A 10,000-nucleotide genomic window follows, 5' to 3' on the forward strand; every position below is an offset into this window, starting at 1 on the left:
CTTTCGCAATGTAGTCATTTACGACGGATCGTTTCAAGCTCAGGACTGCAACGGAATCTTCCTTTTAGGGCCTTGAGATGGGTCTCTGCCAAAGATCTGTTAAACTGGAGATAAGGGTCCTCATGCTTCCAAAGAAGTCCCATCTGGTAATGACCATCGGCAAACGAGATGGTGTCGTTGATTATCTTCAGCGCCTTGTGATCTTGCACCGACATTGTGCGATATGTTTCTTTCAGAGTTCCACAAGACTCAACTCGCCAAAATTCTTCCACTTGACGGCTGAGGGAAGTATCTTCAGCTGGTACGAGATTCAGATTGAAAAGGTGTTTATTGGCGGCACCAAGGGAACCACCAAGGACGCTCTATCCAAGACAAGATTGCATTGCAAAGGGCTCATTAGGTTTACCTCTTCGGACTTCTAGAGGAATGAAGGCTTCTTGGATACCAGTTCTGATAAGAATGGACACCTTCCTCCTCTTGACGTCAGGGAATGGTATGTGTTGAAGGTGGGTCCAACGAGTCGTTTCCATGCCAGCAGACATATGCTTTAGTGGGATTGTGAGGTCTCGAAAGAGCCCATGCATTTCACACTGTGATGTAATCTGATCGCTGGCCGTCAACTGATAAAATCATGAAGTCAACTCTCAAACCCGTTTCTTGTTTCTCTCGCTGGTTGACTGTGGAGATGGAGAGTTCACCCTCCTCACCTTCAATACCAAGCTGTTGGACTAGTGATGGATCTATCAAGGTTACATCTGATGCAGAACCGATGAGTGCATATGTTGTCCCATGTCTTCCATTCTTACCAATGACCTTCAAGGGAATAATCTGCAGGAATATTTCAGGAGACTCGGCCACAGATGTGTTGACCGACGCTGTTTGTACAGATGTACGCAGTTGAAGCAGATGTTTTTCTTGAAAACGAATTCCCTTCTTTGTTGAACCGACTTCGACTTGAAAGCATCACAACCGTAGAGCGGATGACTTTGGGAACACCGCATGCATTTAATAATCCTCATGGCCTTGCTGGTGTTGGGTTTGACGTCTGCCCTGGAAACGTTTGTGGTGAGCGTGGTCAGGTGACGTACATGCAGTTTGCTTCTATCTTCAGGTCTCCGTGGAAGTCTTGTCTCGTATGAATTTTGTGTGAAAAATGGATGATTGGCAATCTCGGCTCGGTCATTGAGGAACTTGACAACATCTAAGAAGGTGGGCATGATTATTCGTTGTTTCCGCAACTTCACAAGATGCTCATGAAACCTGTCTTGCAGCCATCTGGGTAGCCTTAGGATTGCTTTCTCGAGGTTGCTGGCATTCATTTCGGTAAGGCAGTTCATTGATGCAAGGGTGTCATACATGACTAGGGCCGTGTTGGCAAAGCGTTGCAGACCTTCTTTATCTTGAGGGGCGATAACGGGACCCTTTGTCAAGGCACCAATACAGGCTTTCATGATCTTAAAAGGCTGGCTGAAACGGTTCTGCAGAACACTTAGTGCCTTGTTCAGCCCACCAGGAATGGCTTCGTATCTTTGTACAGCATGGAGGGCGGTGCCTTCAAGAAACTGGAGCAAGCAGGTCATCTTAGTCTGTTCATCCAACGACTTAGTCTCAACCAGCTGGTAAAATCTTTGTCTAAATAAGGGATACACTTCACGTGAACAATCAAACTTCAATACTTGGAGGGGAGGCAGACCATGTCCAGCAGTTATCCTTTCCATGGCAGAGGCAATGGAAGCAAGATAACCTTCTCCTATCACTGGAGCTGTCTCGTGAAGAAATGGTGCTGATGCATAAGAATCGTAATTGCCAAAGGTAGGTGCTTTTGAGTCAATAGGACCGGAGACTGGAGTTGAGGAGGACCGCCTGGGTGCAAACTCGGAAGTGGTGGGGCGCCTGAGGTGAAGCCAACTGGGGACAGCATGAAGCCGCTCAGGAGTGCTCGATGCTGGCAGAGTGGAAATGTGTGCCGAAGCCACAGGAACGGCATTAATATTAGAAATCATGGGTGGGGAAACAGAATCTTCACGGACAAATGCAGGGAACGTACGTGGATGCAAAGAGGAAACTGGAAGAGTGGACAGGTTCGTGGGTCCTGGAGCTGTGGATTCGCGCGTGGAAGCCGTAAGACGAAAGGAGATGCCAGACGAGATGGTATAACATGCAGGGGCTCGTGTGGGTGCCGCACGGAACGTGCAAGATTCTGTTGGCGTGGAAGAAGGCATGCACACTGGCATGGTCACAATAGGTTGAGCATATGGCTGTTCAAACATGTGTGGGCATGAGATGGCTCGCGTGGGGTCATGCGCGATTGGTGCTGGCCAGGTTGGCATGGTGGATGCTAGGTTTGCTTCTTGCCTGTCACCGTGGAGGATTTCTTTATCGTCGTTATGTTCAGACAATAAACAGGAATATTCATGCTCTGCCAATTTGCACTCCAATTGAGCCATTTCTGTCTTTTCTCTAGCTTAGTCCACTTGCCTCTCAGCTACAAGTTTTGCTAGCTAAAGTTGGTGCTGAAACTCAAACTGCTTTTGCCGCATTTCCAACTCTAACAATTTGACTCTCAAATCTATCGACCTCACACGTTTCTGTTCCGTTTGTTTGTCATAAGAACTGCTTTCTCGACCGCAATTCTAGCTCGCTCTAACCTTGAACTTGCTGTGCTTATTCTTGAGGCCTTACTACTTTGCGATATCACAGACCTTGCCGGGGAAGGAGGAAATGAAATCTTCGTATCAGTCACCGCTTCAGGGGCTTTGGTATTGAAAAACCAGGCGACATATCTTTCAATCTTTTCATCATATATCCGTTTTCGATTTTCTTGTGCCTCATAATAACTTAGAACGTCCTGCAACTCGATGCTGTCTTGGGGAAGTAGTCTCTGAGTCAGTTCCACCTGGTCTTGGAAACTTGAAAAGGTATCATTCAAGGCTGTTTGAAGGCTTCGAATCTGGACCAATTGTGAGTAATCTTGTAGTAATTCATCTATCTTTGAACACAGCTTCAACATGGTAGCAACGTATCAGCCGCGGGACTGTCTTCAAGAATAAAGCTTCTCAACTAGAATTGCTTCTTGGTTTTGGAGCGAGTTTGGCATCCTTAGCCTGGAAGTTTAACGCGGCGAACTTGGAATTTCTTGGTCAATTGATATTTACTATGAAATGGTCAGGGACCATTCGACTTAGCACTCCAGCAATTATACTGACTCCAATGTATCATATTGTCGCTGGTAAATATCTAAGAACAAGATTAAATTACGAAACGCTTACAAACATGGAATTACAGGATAACAAAACCAAAAGAAGCATTAAAAAACCGTAAAACTACGACGAAACTCTTACCAATTGCTGGATCAGCAAGGATGGCCAGGAACCAACTGAAACTTTTGTTGAACTTAACTTAGAGACTTAGACTTAGGTCTAAATTTACATACGGCAAATCATCAGTGTTAATTAAAGGTGATAACAACAGGTCCTACGAAAAGGAACATAAAGGATGTTGAAGCGGACTAATAAACGAGTGTAAATTACAAGGGAATACAAATACTAAAAGGCTAACGAACTATACAAGAAAAAATAGGCTTTGTCTAAAGAGACATTACAGCTGGAATAAGTTAATTTGTGTACCCCTTTGGGGGGATCCCTCTTAACTACAAGACCAATTGCTACACATATGTAAACCTCCATCGGCCATATCTCAGGTTCTATATCTGCAATGGACAAGCTGCTTGCCCTTACGTGGTCTATTGGGGAATCTTAATTAATGGATGTTGACCATATTTGGTGAAGTCATGTGACCAAAACAGAAAAAACCCTAAAACCAATGCAGGATACCTTTTTGACCCATGAAATTCACATGATCAGAGGTAGAACTTCACAGTGTAAATGCTGTATGGGTTTGTTGAAATTTTGAATTATTTTTATGGAAGATATGAATTTTTCAAGGGTTATGATTGCAGATTTTTAGCAACTGTGTTCGATCTACTTTAAAAAACAATAATGTGATTCATAAAATAATTAGGATAGTACACGCACTGTCATTGGTCAATAGCTGTGTTTAGATGAGAGTATGTTAACACCGCTGTGACATCTCACGAATTTTGATTGCTTATGTATTGTCAGACATGCGGTTTGATTGGTTGGTAGGAAATATGAGCGTGTGTCAAGAAAATCTGTTTCAATCAAAAAGTGGAAAAAAACAGCATTTTCCTTCATTTGTTGAATTATCTAAGTAATAGAAAACTTTTTTCCTGTGTTTGCATAGCCTGATATAAACACTCTACGGGTTGAGACTACTTCGATGGCCATGTTTGTTTTGCACCATTAGATGTTTAAAACTTCAACAAACTTAAGCTAATGATGTTTTATGTCTGATCATGTCAATTTTATTCATTCAGAATGTTTCCTGGGTTTTCAGCTGGGTTTTTTGTTTTTTTCTGTTGTGGTCATGTGACTTCACCAGATGTGCTTAAACAAGGACCCTGCCTATAAAAGGGATAGCTCCTCCTCCCCTCTGTAATGCAAGCACTGCTTCCAGGGCACATCCAAGATGGCGGGCAAATGTGAGGAGAAGGCAAAAGTAATGCTTTTACGAGAACATTGATACTCCACTTTTCTATCAGTTTAGCTTCAAGTTAATGTGTGTATTTTTGTGGATAAAAACGAAAAAACCAAGAAACCGTAGCCTTTTTTCAGTGAATAAACAAATTTTGTGTTCAAAATTTGAATTTCACGCCAGCAACGGTTCCACCAATTGCAAGTTGGATGTCGCCTTGACCAGCGGTCCACTCGTCTGGTTTTTTCGACTTTTTGAGCCTACAATACCCTTGTTTTGAGGTTCTTAACATCAGAGCATGCCCTGAAAATTGGCTTTCAGAGTTACGAAATTTGTGGTGGAAAAGAAGACGAGTGATGTCGCAACATGGTGGGAAACGATCGATGTGTTGCGACATCGCTCGTCTTCCACCCTGAATTGCGCGGTTGTTGCAAGAGTGAAGGGATCTTTATTTAGTTCTGCAACTTTTGTTTATTGCACCATGGCCGATTACCCAGCCAAAAAAGCGAAAATATTGAAGCGAGCACCACGGGTCTGATTCACACTTGAGCTTTCAGTCGAACCTGGCATGGAAGAACGATTGGAAAGCGTGAAGAAAGTCCTACGAATAACTCCTAGAACACCATTGGGAACAATTACAATGATGGAGACTCTTGGACTCATTCTAGCGGTCTGAACAAAGAGGAATGGTAAGTGAAAGTCATTCCTCTTTGTTTACATCTTTCTCGATCCCGCTGACTTCCTCTCATCATTGCTGCTACGCAACTACACAAACCAACGTTTTACCATACGTCTTGTGTCACGGAGAGAATATGACGGGCTGCTTCAATATACATACCCCGAGTACACCTGATGAGAATTATTTTGTCTTATCCACTGATGCTATGAGAAATCTCTTTGGTATTGTGTCTAAATACAAAGGAAAGTGACCTCTCTGTGGTTTTGTTTTCGATATGGAGTCATTCTTGTTCCAACGGCACGGCCATGCCGTATGTATCAGCCTAAATTGTGCTGCTGGCCATTCACTGAGATGATATTCAAGCAGTGTTATTGCCGGAAAGTACACTGTCAATCTGAGGTAATTATTTTCTTCATTTCCGTATTTCATTTATTTTATTAATGACTGGTGCAGAAATATCATGCCTCGATCTGTTTGGAAACATTTCGTCATTTCACTGTTAATTATTGTTGTACGATGATACACAGTTTTACCCGTGCAGGATTGACCGAGACACAGTACGTCAATTATTGTCAGGCATCACACATTGGCAATGTTGAAGAGAAGTACATCTCAACTGGTAAGCCATATTTGGCCAGGTTGTCTGCCAAAAATGTCTGGCTTACCAAAGCCAAGGGGCCATAACTCAAGGGATTGTGTTGACCATTATGTTTTGAGAAAGGCTTTTTTCCTACAAGCAATGGAATAAAAGTTTCCAAATAAAGAAATTATAAAATTATGAAAGGATCATTGGAATGATGAATTTATGAACTTTGGCATTTCTTGTAAAATTGTATATTTTGGTAGTTTACTCCACTCTTGGATAAAAAGGTGCAGTTGAAACACTGTACGAGGAGAAATTAATTGAAGCAAGGAGGGAAACAGCAAAATGCTAATTATGCTGTTGAGGGGGATGTGAGTATCTTTTTTCCAGTTGAAACAATTCTGATTGATACGAACGTTGATTACATAAGTTATACCATCTACTTGATCATAAATTATTGCATGTGACATTTACCTTTTTTTCTGATCTGTGGTTGTTTTTTCATTATATTCAGGTCATTATAACAGATGCGTGGCATGACTCAAGTCGAGCTGCCCAGCATACGACGGTGTCAGCTTTATGTTACAAGTGATAATCATCATATACACATTAGAGTGATTATTACTTGGTAGTAATTTTTGATTTATATTGTTTTTGTCTTTTGCTGACCACTGTCAATATTTTTTAATTGAGAATCTTATATGTTCATGTGAGTTAATATTGTTCCGAAATAAAACATTCTGGCCCTTTCAGAAACAAAATGGTCATTTACAGCCTCCACTGGTCAAAAGAAGACATGCCCTCTCCTACAACACGTGAGGTTCCAGTGACCAAACAAGTAGTAACGTCTCTCAGGGCTCTTGGTATGATACATACAGTTCTCAGAACATCTTTCTATATCCCATTTGACTTGGATGATCGGTTTCTTGAAGTGAAAGTCAAGTTTTTTCTTAATGTATTCTGCGACTCTAAGGAAACAGATATGCTGCTGTGCCACAAAACTTGCATTTCATTGCAAGCCATCGTGTTGGAGAGGTTGCCCATGATTATGTACCAGCCCTAAAGCAGTCGTTGACCTCTGAGGGAATCAAGAATTCATATGACAGCTGGCATGGTACATACTTCAAAATTACAATTCTGAATACTTTGTTATTCCTTATGACACTTTATGACCTGTTATTATCTCAAAAAATACTTCAGTACAGAATATTTCCTTTCTGTCTAACACAGCGTTTCTTTTTCATGCAAAGGTGGTAAAGGTGTAAAGAAGGCCATCAAAAAAGTGTCACGTGGTCTCCAAAAGGTATAATGTGTAATTTAAACTCTGTCGCCATTCAAAAGGGGTTTCTTCAGTCATTGAAAGTATGAAGCTGTCATATGAAAATCTTTTTTTTTTTTCTTTAGTAAAATGCACCAAGACACATATCTATTATGCCATGAAAAACTGTGATGGGGATGCTAATGCACTGAAAGCTTACATGACAAATATCATTGACCAGTACCTGTCACCACTGTCTTGAACATTATGTAGTGATAATTTGTGAAACAGGAAAAGGGAGAGAGAGATCCCTTCCCTATAATATGTCAAAATACAAAAACTTAAATTCATACAATCCTTCTTAATTACTTAGGGAAACCATTCCAAATGTTACAAGGATTCACAGTGTCAAGAACAGGGCTATGTTTTCAGCAAGAAGCCTCTTACAAATGATCGGGCTATTGCTGTTCACAGGAAGGCCATTGAAGGGACAACCATCTACAAAAATCCACAGGATTATTCCCTGGTACTATCATAACTGACTAAAAAGATTGTTTAAAACTGGCCTAATATTGGAAAACTATCACACTGTGAAAGTGTTATTATCATCAACATTTAAGTTGTTCTTACTTTTCAGTGTCGAGATACTTACTGGATAGAGTCTTTGCACTTCGTAATGCTTATTTATGCCCAGAAGCGCATACATTTTGGACGAAGAGACACGTACAAGATGAGAATGCAGTTGGCTATTCTTGACTGGGTATTACAAATTCTGATGAAGCTAATAATTATTATTATAATTTTGTGAGTAATCCTGGAAACAAATTTGGTTCTTTGATTTAGACATAAACTGGCCATCACCAGAAAAGTCGAATCGACATGCGTAGTTGCAACACGACACTTTCGGAAATAGGTGCCCGAATTTTTCGGGCTCCTATTTGACTCTCGTATTACAGAGAATGTATGGGGAAATAATTTTTAAACCTTCGAAAATTAGAATATTTGCAACTGCAAAAGCTACCGTCGATCTTCTTTAGGTCATCTTAACTTAAAGTTTCTTTGGAAGTTTTGTACGGCGTTAAACATGTCACTTTCGCTGCGGTTTTTCAAATTTTGTAAAGTGGCATTTTTTGTCGCCATATTGTATGTCACTGAGTCAAAATACAGAATTTTCCCTAACTATATTTTAATTTTGTACCACTATATTAGCGCTACGAACCTTACCGTCGATCCATGTTGCGAGGAACAATATCGATCCCTTTTTCTGCAGCAATATCTGGTGGATTCGTCGTGATCTGGGTTCGGTTTTTAAAATTTGAAACCACGCTGTAGTTGACATATAGATTGGTGCGATAGAATAGCCATACGTGATGGAAAAAGAGAGGTAAACATGTCACTATGTTCTCTAACGAAGGCTCCATCTTAAAAATAATCTAGCAGGCGTTCAAAACAAAGCCTCACTAAAACTGGGGAGACTGAAACCTAGATTAGCCATTGGTCTTGCGAGCTTCGCGCGGGTTTTTCCAAAAAAAAAAGCGCCAATTAATGTGCCAAAATTATTGTGTCTATAGCTATTTCCAAAAATATTTTTGAAATGTCTGACGTATACAAAGGGACAGCAATAATTTCACTCGGGGATTGTCCAAACACGCACCTTAGCTACGTATTGAAACAACGTGAAAGTGGTAATGAAGTCGTATTTTGGTTGAAGATAACTTGGAGACTCTAGCTAGATGGAGAAGAGACATGCTTTCTTCCTTGAAAGTTGGGGTCTATTACATTGACCTTGTCAATGTAAGTATACCGGGAGATGGTTTCCGTCTTAATCACGAAAGTGTTAGGCTTGAAACACAGCTGTCCAAGATCTGCATTAATGCTGAAAATAAAAGGAAAATTGTTAACAGAAAAGGGAGCCTCAAACAGAGACAACTGTTTTAGGAAAAGTGGACAAAGATTGCAGTTTGGAGAAATGACATCATCACAGTGGAGGAGTGGAAATCCGAAGTAGGCAGCCTCGTGCAAAAATTGGAAGTAGCAGAGGCCCATATTGAGGAATGGAAACAAAACTATGCTGACATTGAAAAAGAAAAAGAAGCACTCTTAATAATGCCTGTAAAGAAGACTGTGCCAACATGAAAAAATATATAAGACAGCTAGAGAAGGATCAGTTCTGTGAAGTTAGAGGGACAGCTATCCCACAGCTAAAGTCAACTCAAGCCCAAAATAAGAAACTAAAAGAACTTGAATCAAGAGCACAAAAGGCTCTGTATTTCAGTAGACTTTTTGGGCTTGAGGTTGACTGCTTAAAGTTGAAGGATCAAGAGAGCTCCAAAACATACACTGTTGAATTTAACAATGCATCCGTGACATCACAAGTCTCTGATAAAAGTGACAGCATCCTCCCTTCTTCCCCAAATACTTCACATTGTAGCACTGTACCTGACACACCTCCTTGTACACCTGACAGTACATCCTCGAGCACCTTATCTAATGGCATATCTCAGCCTTCACCTCAAACACAATTTTCTAAACTCAGTGAGGATGATAAAGCCAGATTTGAAAGCATTCTTTACCTAATAGATAAATTTGGGGTTGGAGATGAGTTTGTACATGAATTGTCTATGACAATTGATGGGTTGCCAAAGTCTTACTTGTTTAAACAATGCAGAACTGAACTGAACAAGAATTGCATAATCAAGTCTACTCCAGGCAAGGCTCCAGGAACACAGCACTCTTTTAGACAATTGCTGACTGATCAAGTGCAACAAATGGTTTGTACATATCTTGCTTGTTTTTTTTTTTTTTGAGTGGGTGTGTGTGTGCTAAAAATACTATCACTCAAAAGAATTTTGAGTAATTGCATTATTGTGATCTTTTCTTAAGCCAATGATTTAGTTTTCATTTCTTCCAAGTACTTACATGGGAA

General features: G+C 40.6%; 1 pseudogene; it reads left to right on the top strand.

Annotated features, from left to right (window-relative positions):
* Positions 1 to 8,668: 8,668 nt before the first annotated feature.
* LOC137980839 (uncharacterized) overlaps positions 8,669 to 10,000 on the top strand; it is a 10,462-nt pseudogene continuing 9,130 nt past the window's right edge.

Source organism: Montipora foliosa, chromosome 12 (assembly GCF_036669935.1).
Source record: "Montipora foliosa isolate CH-2021 chromosome 12, ASM3666993v2, whole genome shotgun sequence".
In the NCBI taxonomy this organism is placed as follows: Eukaryota; Metazoa; Cnidaria; class Anthozoa; order Scleractinia; family Acroporidae; genus Montipora; species Montipora foliosa.